This window comes from Schistosoma haematobium, chromosome 4, assembly GCF_000699445.3.
Source record: "Schistosoma haematobium chromosome 4, whole genome shotgun sequence".
Classification (NCBI taxonomy): Eukaryota; Metazoa; Platyhelminthes; class Trematoda; order Strigeidida; family Schistosomatidae; genus Schistosoma; species Schistosoma haematobium.
The window spans coordinates 10,656,271-10,669,825 of record NC_067199.1 but is presented as its reverse complement, the minus strand read 5'-3'; positions in this window follow the sequence as shown (position 1 = coordinate 10,669,825).

The window sequence follows — 13,555 nt, the reverse complement described above, 5'->3', positions numbered from 1 at the left end:
GTTTGGATCTCATAATGTATACATCAGTGATAAGTTGCAAGTATATTCAACTAACAATTATCAGATAGGATGAAACAATTGTCCTGGATTTCATTACTATTCCCTACTAATTGAAATATAGAACAATAGGTAAACGATATACATTAATATTAATTGTAACAGGTGAATGTATTATTATATTTTATAAGAAAGAAAGATATTGAAACGATCCACTTGAATGAATAAACTATTGAGTTAACTAAACTAATTAATTGATTAAAATAAATTCACCTGTAACTGGTGTATTTTCTCTATTTTAGTTAAATTGTTTTATTTTTAACCTATTCAAATAGATTTGTTTTCCCCAATTTGTCTATCCTATTTATACATAAAATTAATATTTCAAGTCGAAACAATAGAAGATATGAACATTGAATAATAGAGAATAATTATACGTTATTTTTTACCTTTTTTTCTTATTTTTCTTTTTTACACTGACTATAATTAATTTGTTCTTAAGAATTGTAAATGACCTCTCATGCAAGTTTGATAATCCATACTTTACTATAAACAGGTAGGGTAAATGTATGATAATAACAATAATAATTATCTCACTGGTTGAAATCATGAATCAGTTGAGGCTATACCACCATGGATGTGCACTGCTGAGAAGTCCCATACTACGACGAAACGGCCGTCCAGTGCTTCCAGGTTTTCCATAATCGTCTAGCTTCAATTGACTCATGAGTTCAACCAGTGAAATTTCTAAAAATCTCCACAAAACCTATTCTGATAATAATAATAATTCTTATTATTAACAGTTTAATCTTTAGTGATTTAGATTATCCCATTGTTGATATTCTAACTGGAACTTGGTCATTTTTAGTTGTGATACGTTCACTCTGTGAAGATTGTAAACCAATACTGATTAAATTCCGGTCAAAGTATTAAAAACTGGATAATCCAAGCTATGGAAAATTAAATTTAAATTATACCTGTTGCACAAATGAGAGACTACTCGGATTCAGTAGTTAATTGATTATTGCGATGATACTTGAGGCAAACAGTACTGGGTTCCAGTTCAGGAGTGAAAATCAAATCTGCGACTCAAGTACATTCATCTGATGAGTTTCACATAGAACGAAATGAGCGTACTGGATTCTACTACTAACTACATTTCATCTAGTTCATACTATTGTACTACTAACTGCGCTGTGTAATTCTTGGAGTTCTAGCGTGATATCATGACTAGTGGGACTCAACCATGATGTGCGTATAATATATACTACAAATGATAGTGGTTGATTGTGGCTCATTATCATGAATCAGCTGAAGTTAGGAACATGGACCGTTGGATGACGATTCAGTTTTCTGATGATTAAGTATTCGCCTGGAGCCCTACAGTTCATGGGTTTGATCCTTGCTGAGGTTTCGGATATACTCGTCTGAGAGAAACGTTGGATTTACCTCAAATTCAATCACCGAGGTGTTACAAATACATTATTCCTCTTTAATTTCTTACATCAAGTTGACGCTCAAATACTGTGAAGCTATTCGTTCAAATTTAGACGAAAGTTCTTATATATTATGGGGAATTTTTTGTTTATAAACCATGTGAAGTTCGTATGCTCATGAAAAAATCAGAAATAGCTGAAAAAAGAATTAATGCTAAAATAGAAGGTACTTGATAGTTGCTACATTCTTACCTAAAAATATTTTAATGGTTCATAAATACCAACGAAGATCAATAGGGTAATGGTAGCCTAGGAGAATTGGATTTCATGACGCGAGTAAGGGTCTATAAATTTGAAACGCATATCTTAGGTTTCACTGCTAGCCGTATACCAAAAATACGGAAGCTTGTAATACAACGCTACGGAGAGTAATCAACTGGATTTTTTAATTACGATGATGGAAAACTACGAGCCTATTTGGAAAGTTTTTGATTGAGAACGTTCGATGGAGTAAGTATATACTAAATTAAATATCCTGTACACAAATTTGTATCATGCAAGTTGGAAACAGGATACGTATGATGTAAACAAATTCTTATTGAATCGTAAGACTGGAACATAAATATGTGATTAGTACATGCCAATTATTATCTTATTATCAGATTCATTTTTAATCAAAAACTAATCACAAACTGTAGGAAAACTTCACTAAGACGTTGTTTAATTGTAACCATCAACGGTGGAAATTCATCTTAGACGAAAATTAAGTTTTCATTAGTTGTATTCAATACCAAAAACAACGAACTATTAATTTAGGTAACATAAGATGACATCATAGATTGACTGAAGTTTAGAATTGTGACCATTTGGACTAGATACAATGTCTTAAATATCATGCACTCGACACGAGACCCAATTATTATAGATTCATGAGATCATGGTTTTGTTTTATTTGAATGAATTCAACAAATAAGTCTATGAACTTATTTCTACAAGACATCTAGCTAAATTAAAGTAAATACTAAACAAATTAAAATTTGGTTGCTTTCATCATGAATTAAGTTTAGTTAAGCCCATGATTTGAAGGCTAACTGGTTTTAGTCACTGTAAGAGTCAGGGGTAATCACTAATAAACTCTTTTATATCTGATTAAAACAGTCAAATTTACTGGTTGTGCATGATTATACAATCTTCACAGCACACAAAATGTAGATCATTATTTCATTTAATTGTAAGTATATATTACAAACATTACTATTACTGCTACGCACTGCGAAGAACAGTACTCCCATTTATTATTATTATTATTATTAGTTACAAATGTATTAAACATTGGAATGAACACTAAATTTAGTGTGCTTACACAATATGGGGCATATTTTATTTAGTTATTTATTTATTAATAGAATTAATCAATAATTATTAACCCACTCCTGTCTATATTGATTTAAAATATTCAAATTTACTTAACCATAGAATACTCTATTATCTTATATATGTAATATATCACTTACAGAATATACTGGTTTTTGTTAAGTGTTCAGAACCGATACTAGAAAAGAAAGTTAATCACCTTACATTTCTATGTATTCAATGTATGTCAACATGTATCCCTTATATGTAGTTTTTACAATTCCAATACAATTAATGATTCAAACTTGCAATATACTATTGTGAATTAAGTATGACCGATTGAAATTGAGAATATATCTAATTGAATGTATATTTCTCAGAGGTAATAATCATTATTTCATTATGTTTTTAATTAAAAAAAAGTAAGTTTAAGTTAAAAATGATGAAAAGAATTTTGATTTTATATCTTTAAAAATACTAGTTATATACTATTCTTTAGCCTTTATATATATATATATATATATATATATGACATCAAGCGATAATCAACAGGAAGCCTTGGATTTGAATTTTATGCTAGTTGACAATCAATACCATGGTATATCATGTTATCTGGGAAGAGTTAATCTTCTACATAAGATCCGAAACGGCTGTCCAGTGCTTCTAGGTTTTCCATAATCGTCTGGCTTCAGTTGAATCATGATATCAACTATTGAAATTACTATAATATCTACATAAACACCTTCTGATACTAATCAGCACATGCTCACTAGTGACTGGCTTCAAGAGGTATTTCCTAGAGTTCTAGTAAGAAGCAGTAACCAATGGAGTTCAACAGGGTCTGTTGTGAGATAGTAACTCACTGATGACAATGGTGGATGTGTAGCTCAATTTCGTGGATTAGTTGAAGTTAGACATTAACACCATTGGATTCTGGCTCAGTGGTCCAGTAGGTTTAACGTTCGCGCGCGAGACCGATAGGTCCTGGCTTCGCATCTCGCGAGGCGGGATTGTGGATATGCACTGCTGAGGAGTCCCACGATAGGACGAAATGGCCGTCCAGTGCTTCTAGGTTTTCCATAATCGTCTAGCTCCAATTGACTCACGATCTCAACTAATGAAATCTATATACGTCAGGATGACTCATATGTATAAAACAGTGAAAAATAAATCTACATTTATTGATAAAAAAGTGAAGAAAATTATTTACAGTGTTACTCTTTTTTCCCTATAAACATATGAAATTATTATTTTTAAGAAATGTAAACTACATTTTATATTATTTACTAATTGTAATTTGAGTTTTTTGATCATTTATAAGTAAATAAAAGTAGATATGGTTTCATTTATTTCATATATGAATAAATAAATACCTAGTTGTAATTAATTATTATTATTATATAAATAAACGATGAATTCCATTCGTCGAGTCGTATTCATTACGAGCTGATTTCGGTTGGGAGAGTACCAATAAAACCAGAAAACACTGGAAAACTGCTTCGTTTCAACATAAGACTGCTCAACAGTTCTCACCTAGGACCTCGTTAGGAATCAAACTCCGGAACTCCAGGTCTTGTAGTAAGCATTTAAACTTTGGAATAGTATGTTGATATCAAATAATACACATTTTTAATTTCACAACTGATTGATCACTGGGTGGCGATCAATGTCATGCGTGTCTAGTCCTTATTAGTGCAGATCGAATGCTATCGATCATGTTGCAATGTGGCCACCAGTCTAGGTGACTCGACACTGCGGGCACCATATATTGGGATTAGATGGTGGTTGGAGGTAGTCGATAGGAAACCCTGGACACGGGTTTCGTGCTACTTGACACTCGTTAGCAAGGTGTAACTGTAATATTGGGGGAACTGGTGCTCCCTGGTGGATTCGATCTCGCGCCACCCAGCTTCATAGTCAAGAACGTTACCACTGAGCTATCCGAGCCACGACCGACCTCCTGTAGGACTGAGATGTAATCACAATTGATTGATCACTGGGTGGCGATTGATGTCATGCGTGTCTAGTCTTTATTAGTGCAGATCGACTGCTATCGATCATGTTGCAATGTGGCCACTTTGTGATATAAAAGAACAATCACTTGGTGCCACTAATGTTGACTATTTCACAAGTGTGAGCTCAATATTACCCCATCTGAGATCTATTCGTAATAAATACTACATCCATAAATCAGTCAGTCAGTCAGCCACAATTTAGAACCAGACACATATATGCATCAGTCGACGTAAATTTACATCCTCAGCAACTGATTTACTAGCATTCCCCAATACCCTAAGTCCAACCTCACTATTACTTACCCGGTAATCCCAGTAGATGCGAGCAATATTCTTAAAAAAACTGTGATCAAATACTAGTAACTTACAAGTATCGTCTACTATAAAGTAGAACAGAATCAACTGCTGCGCAGTATACTCGTCCCTCCATTGATAGATGGATATCTCGCCCTCGCCATAGGTGAAGCGAGTCGGCAAAAGTCAAACGAGCTTTTTGAATTCGTGTAGGAATTTCGTCAGAAACCAACCCATTAGGGCTTATCAGACTTCCAAGATAAGTGAAGTTGTCGACGCGTTCGACTACTTCACCCCCTATCCATAATTCAGGTGTTGACGCAGGCCAGTCCTGAGACAACAACTTGCATTTAGATGGGAAGAAAAGTATTCCAATCATCCTGGCATTGTTGCTCAGTACTATCAAAAGACTCTGCATTTTATCAGCGTTTTCACCAAACAGGACTACGTTATCTGCGTATTCTAAGTCGATAAGTGGACTTCCTGGTAGCAGATGAATGCCCAAGAATTCAGTTGACGAGAATGTTATTTCCAGCAGTAGGTCTTCGATGAAGTTAAACAAAATTGAAAATAATGATCAGCCTTGTCGGATACCACTTGAGGTTGCAAAATCAGATGACAGTTCGTCATAAGATCTGGCTCGACTGGTGGTGTTCGTATAAAGAGCCCTCAAGACGTTTACGTACTTTTGAGGCACACCTTTCAATGACAGACACTGCCACAGAACCTCTCAATCTACAGAGTCAAAGGCTGCTTTAAAGTCAAGAAAAACCATCATTGTCGGATGCCGATAAGCATACCTGTGTTCTTAAACCTGACCAGGTCTGAAGCCAGCTTGATTTTCTCGTGTTTGCAGTTCACGAGTCACTGCTGGGCACTCGGCAATTATTTAGGCTATTATTTTAGACGGAGTATCAGTCAAACTAATCCCTCTATGTTTATCACAGGATGATTTTGACCCCTTCTTATATTGGAACAATCGGTGATTGTGACCAGTCAGATGGGATTACGTTCGATTCACGAATTTTAGCTAAAATATTAGTCAACCTAATCGCGAAAATCGGACCACCATACTTGAAGACCTCTGGAGCCAATCCATCTGGACCAGCTGCCCTTCTTGATTTCGGATTAACTATAACCTTTTGAACTTCAGGTAGATTCGTGGGACCTACATCAATGTTCCACTCACTCTGTCTGGGAATGGTGGGTAATTGTAGAGTAGCTGAAGGCCAGCTGAACTGCCCTTCAAAGTGTTCCGCACATCGTTATAAACGTTTGGACTAGGAGCAGATAAGTGTCGTCTTTTTTGCAGATCGTCTCACTTACACTTGACTTCTTAATTCCAGTTTCTTTCATTATTCCGAAAAGCTATCTGGTGTTATCTGTAACTGCTGCCTTTTCCATCTTCTTTGCTTTCGTTGCCCACCACTGCTCACATTAGTTCCTTAGACTTTTGGTTAACCTAGATCTGATTTGTTTACACTCTTCGTCGTGTTCAGAGCCTGATTGGATGAGTTTACAAGAAACTATCAGTGTAATAGACTTAGTAGAAATCCACTGGTTTTTCGTAACCCTTTGGTTCAAATCACTAATCGATGTCGCTGTTGTTTCTACAGCTGTTCGTATGTCTTTCGAAGCAATATCTAGGTCAGCCTTGTTTTCAGAACTACCTAAGTGTGACCTCAGTTGTTCCCGTAATGTAATTTTGGCTTTCTCGTCACTCAGTTCAACTATAATAAGTCTTCCTACTGTGGTTTTTCTGTGTTCAGTGAAGCGCAAGAAAATGTATGCACGTATTAGAGCATGATCAGAGTCCATAAATGAACATGTACAAAAGGCCTGTGTTCACTTTTGCCAACTTGCTCCAGCTGTGACCTAGTTGTTATGTTTCCCAATATTTACCAGTTCACGACTGATGAAAGTGACCTAGGAAAGTAGAAACCAATCATAGACCACAAGTACTTGGTCATATGCGCCCTCAAATTACTGCTAGTCTACAGTTCAACAACCGATAGACCAATGCCGAAGTTTGAATTAGGGTACTGAGTTAACTTGCCAAATGAATAATTAAGGATTCATACTTTGATATGGCATGGAGTCAAGCCTAGAATTAAATAACAGGAAAGCTAAAGAATAACCAAAAACGAAACAGAATAAATTCGTGAATTCACTGACTATTAGTCACTAAAATTTTACGGACTCAAACAAGATAGTCTGAATTCAACAAAATGACTCAAACAAACAGTTGATAACTTCAGGAATTGATGTTATCTCTTCATTTGACTGTCTTTAGTATTATTCCAACTTACCGCTAATCTAGCTGACATTACTAATCAGAATAGGTGGTAGTTGGGGATGTGTAATGTATATCGTTTGCTATTTATCTTATTAGTTGTTACTTAATGACTCTGAATTAATATTGTTTTAACTTATGACGTGCCAAGAAACCCTAAGACGATATCGGTTATATGAATGAAATATGTTTTAAACCTCCTAATAATCCAGTTTGACGCATTCTCATGGTAATAACAATAATAATAATAATTAGTAGTAGTTGTTGTTGTAGTAATTGTGGTCTGAGTATGAGTACCGTTTTTATCCGTATATCAAGTATGAAACATTTTACATGTATTTAGCTTGTTTTATGAAAAACAATAAATTTTATTCGTGTTTTCTTTTTGCTAGGGTCATTCAGTCAATAATAACAGAATGACTCAGTTTTGTTTCTACAATTTTCTGTAAAAACATAGAAGAATAACATACAGTTATTTACTTTTCTATTTTGCGTTTACTTGTTAAAAATATTTTAGAGTCATGTTTGTATTAATTATTGTTATTCTTATTAGGTAACATTTATTTACATGGTAGAAAAGAAGCCCACATCTTCTAAATTTTTAAATAAACTATGATGTCGTTTATTTATTAGTTTAATTGTTCTTTTATTCATTCCACTAGTTGTCATGACAATTATAACTAGTTATCGACAAATTTTATTCTATATTTTATTCAAATTCATCTAAACGAAAAACGCTTTAATTAACAATTAGTTTATAAGTAGTACTCACAAAATATTAGAATAAATGAAATATTGAATTTTAAAAGAAAACTGTACTTAAAGAAGGTAGAAATAAGTAATTTCTTTTTAGTTACGTGATGATTACGGAAACCTTTTTACATGACTTTTGGTAAATAATTATTATCGATAATGATATAATATTTTCTTTTGTCTAAGTATACTCTAGTAGAGGTCAATTCATGTCCTGACAAAACTATTGTATACCAACTATGTGTATATTCACTCAAATTGATAATATGTGTATAAGATAGATAGATAGATAGAGAAATTCTGTTAACATACTATCACATAGATATCTACTCGTCTTCTTTTTCTTCTTCTACTATCGATAAAAGTCGTACTATACAGGCGTATACTGAATAAACACCTATACATACATACACATACATACATACATATGCCTAAAACCTATTATTGTTGTACCCGTCTCTCATATTATTAAGTTTAGTTCATTCTAAATATTATGGAATTTCTTCTTTTTTTCTGGTATTTTTTTGCATGTTCAACGTAAACGTGTACAAAAGCGATGGTATCTGATTTTGATTCTGTGTTAACGAATGAAAAGCAATGTAAACAGCACATTATGTCGATCACTCTTGAGTAATCAATAGAAAATAGAAAAAGAAATGAGCACACACATTTATTCAGTTTTGCATAAACGTATATGATTCGTTTATTGTAACACATTGATTAATATTATAGGTAGGTAGGTAGGTAGGTAGGTAGGTATGGATATAGACATATACCGATACTACTCATTTATGAGCGCACAGGCACACACCTTTTAAACACATGTTTCAATAGATAGTCCATTGAGAATCGCACAAAATTCATTGATTGAACAAAAAAAAGTTCTACCACCTCACCTTATTCAAAAATAGAACTATAAAAAGAGTGATGTTTTAGTAATGATAAAATTAATTTACACTATATTCTTTCTGTATGTTCTAGTCTTTCATTCTGACTTATGAATAATTATTACTACACTCAGTATATTGTATATCATGAGTATAGTTATTTTTCTTCATAATAGAATGTTAGATCTCTATAGACTTTAGTTTCTTAAATGAGTAAGTTCAAAACCATATAAAACATGTTTATATTTCTTTTATTATAATAATAATAAGATTGATATTTCATTTCATTCATTGTATGCTTCTTCATCATCATTATCATACTAAGTGTTAACTAAATCTTATTTCATTCAATCATTCTAATTAGTTCTATATCATTCTTCGTGTAATTTTAATAAAAGAAGAAAAAATAGTGATAAAGCAACAACAACAACAACAACGACAACAAAAATATCAACTTCGTATTTATAGTTTAAATAATCGAAAAATTACATTCTTTGAATGTACCAACTTTTAGGTATAAAGTTACAATGTTGCACTTTATTATTTGAAATTACATTCATATTATACTTGAGAATTATTAAATAGATAATGCAAAATACAAATCTATATGTATATATAGACATTCAATGGATAAACTTGATTTTTATGCCGTAGATCGCTTCATTAGTTTGTTTGCTTATAAATTTAATAGATTTATTTATTGAATATTTTCGAAAGTGCATATTGATTATGTTTATTATTGTTTGTTGTTTTTTTTAAAATAAAAAAATGTTTAAAGATAGAAAGCAAACACGAGGACATTGAAATATTGATTATCTTATCGATTTCTTAATATATCATTTTAATATATACTTAATTGAAATAAGGAGGGGTGTAAAATATCTATCTAATCTACATAATATGCGTCTTTGTGTTATATATATATGTCAATATTTTCACTTATCAATCAATGGAGGGGTGGTAATTAGATGATAGACAACACCAAATTGAATTTGATTTATACTCACATGTCTTTATATCGCTCATTACAAAAATCATTTAATTAGAACACATTTCTGTGTAGTTTATTAATTTAATTTATTGACTTACTTGCAAGTTGATTGTAATAAGTTAAACTTTGTCGATTATTATTATTATTATTAATTATAAGTTGATTACATAATAGAGTGCTTAATTAATTTAAATAAGACTAAGTGAAACTATAAAATACTTTGTACACTTCATACATTTTTATGTATTCAGAATAATTTTCATGTAGGATTCAAAATAACTTTGTATATCACAATCTTAATGAAAGGAATCAAGCTTAAACTAAGCGATAGAATGATAAAATATTGATTTTTATATTATTCAATTAAAAAAAGAAGAAAATGTAAGTTAATTGTATCATTATTTTCAATGTTATCTTATATGATTTATTATATTGTGCATGTATTGAAAATTGGGCAGTTGGTGTATTTCCACCTCATAATTAAAAAATAAAAATAGTTTTATTTTGCTAATAATTCAACAAAGTTCGCTTTTAATTTGATCCATTGAAACAAACAAACAAAAAAAAACAATGATCAAATTAAACGAAATTATGTTGAATTAGTGAAAATGCATCATCTACCCTAGATATCAATACATAGATCATCATGATTTTGGATTTTGAACTTTTTTGATTTTAATTTTCAATGAAATTTTCTCCTTTGAAAAAGAAATTAAACCAATAAAAAGATACAAGAACTGATTTGATGAAAATTGTGTTCAAGGTCATGGGACGGAAATGCGTACTTACATAATTGTTAGTAATCTCTCATCAGTAGAATTAATGTAAAAAAACACAACATATTTACTGATGATGAAATTACTCATTATTCATTACATTGTAAATGCATTTTCTGGCCCGTAACTAATACACAATGAACACCTCTTATTATTTGTTTCTAATAACTATGATATAGTTTATGGTGTGTATGTGTGTGTGTAAATGTTTTCATAATCAATGTAATTAATGGACATGTTTTCTTTTTAGGGATGACAGTGATTCAGTACAAACACAACAATAACAAATTTTAAAAAAAGCATGCTTATTGTAAGTTTGTTTAGATTCTGTCTAGTTTTCTGTTGTTTTTGTTTCTGTTTGGCTACCAACTTGCCTGTTAGTCTACCAATATTTTATTAATAATAATAATAATAATAATAAATCTTATCAAATTATTGAAATGTTATTTTCAAATAAATAGGAAATCTTCATTATCATTAGTAGTATTTTTTTCTTGGTCTCAAACGTTTCTTAATTATTATTATTTTAAATAAGTAGTTTAAAAGAATAGATGGATCGTGGTTGGTAGTGAAATCCAGAACGCACGTTCCTTCTCATTTAGAACCCATCAGTCGAACGTACCAACATTATAGTGCAGATGCTGACAGTGAGACTGGAACATAATATCTTTAATTTTAAATATTAACACATTACCCACTGAGCTACTAAACTCAGATAACTACTAATTTGTTAAACGGGTATTGTGTTTATATGGTTACAAATAAGAATTCGAATTATTCCGTTGTTGATATTCTTAACTAAGTTTTTATCGGTTTTTGTCGACATATGTAATTCCTGTGAAGATTGTTATGATGATAAGTAATCTGCCAGAAATCATAAGTTTATGAGAAAAAAGGAAGATAGAATAATTGTCGTTCAGTTAAACTTAATCCTTTAATAGATTCAAGCAAAATAATGTAACAATGGTTACTAGAAATTATTTTGAAAAGGGAACAATTTTGAAGTGTTTAAATATAGTTTCTTTCTTTTATCTTCGTCTGGTATTTTCTTAACAAGTCAATAATAGTGGTTGCAATTTCGTGCACATGAGATGAAATATAAGATATGTGACTTACACACAATATCAAGTCAATCGTGCTAGTGGCCATTTTGCAACTTTATTGGTAGAATTGAAATGGAACTAAGGAAGACTAGAAGTCAAATTAAACCTCAAATACTATCATCAACAATTTCTAAGGCAACCATTTATTCTTGAATATCATTTCTATTGGATCAACTAAGGTTAAAAATGCAAATAACTGAATTTGGATTCACTGGTTTAATGATAACGTGGTTCATTGTGAGATCTAAACATCCCATGATTTGCTGACATTTCGAGATGCGTCAAATTCTCCACCGACATACAATTTTCAAGCATTACTTCGCACGTGATATCAATAAAGATCGATGCCTAAACTAATGATAGGGAGTGAAGTAGTTCAATGTCTAGACCACTTTGCCTAATCTTGAACATTTCGTTAGGACTAGTACATTGGTATTTGATAAAATTTCAGGACTAATCCTGAAAAATTTGTTGGTTGAACCTAAGTTACATCAATTATGGCTTAAACGATATTTCTATTTACCAAACAAGGATAAGGACAGACAGTTTGTTCTGTTTTAATTTTCGATTGTGAAATTGCAGTCTTTAAAAATAGAAAACTTTTATAGGTTTCTAGTATTCGATCTTAGGCATCTTCGAAGAACTGTTTGTGTGTACTTTGGGACCACCGAATAAATAATAATAATAACAATAAAGACGGGAAGTCGTCTGATGAAGTAGTGATTCATCCTTGCTTAAGGTGATTGAGACATGTATTATGTATGACTAATCATCTCTTATTTCAATAGTCGATGTTAATTATTGTAGAAGTAGGTTGAAAGAATACTAGAAGTGGCCAAACTGAAACCTGACATCAATTCATAAAATCATTGACTGTTGGATTGGACCATGTTAGGTGTTAATTTGTTTACGACTGACAAATTGACTAATATGATGTCACTCCCTAAGGAGAACTAACTTCAAGCTATACTAAATTCCACACAAAAATTACTCCAGTAAAAAGTTCCATTAATATTTCCTATCAATTTAATTAGTTTGTAAAAAAATGTTCAATGGTAATTATATTTATATAGTTTTAGAGTAATTTGTTGATATTCCTTCTAAATTATTCTTTTCTGAAACCAGCATATATTTCAAGAAAGTAAATTGAAAAAAGAACAAATTTCTTATCCCATGTCTATGGATTTCAGTCACTTCGATAAACGATGACAGTTAAATGTATAGCAACTATCCCTACAACCAATTTCAATTATGGTTAATTTTGGTTAAGCCCTTTTATTACCTTACTTAACAGACAATGTTATTTGAACAGTAACAATTCTCATATTTCTTTGTACTGTTATGATCATTAGATCACATAACACACTCTAGCTAAAATGTTGATTGCTTAAATATCACTCTATGTTTCATCCTCTTCCACATGTATCTATGTACTAAAATCTTATTATTAATCCTTGCTTTGTCTTTCTGAGCCCTTATGCACTTTGATTATAAATTTGCTTAGGTATTTGCTCGTATATACTTATTCGCCTCTCCACTTCAAATTCTCTCGATGTGCTTATAGCTTTGTGATCTGCGCTATCCACTAATAAACTGAAGTTACCGCTTCTCATTGTCTTCTGATTTCAAACACTGTTGAGGTTTATGTGCTAACGGT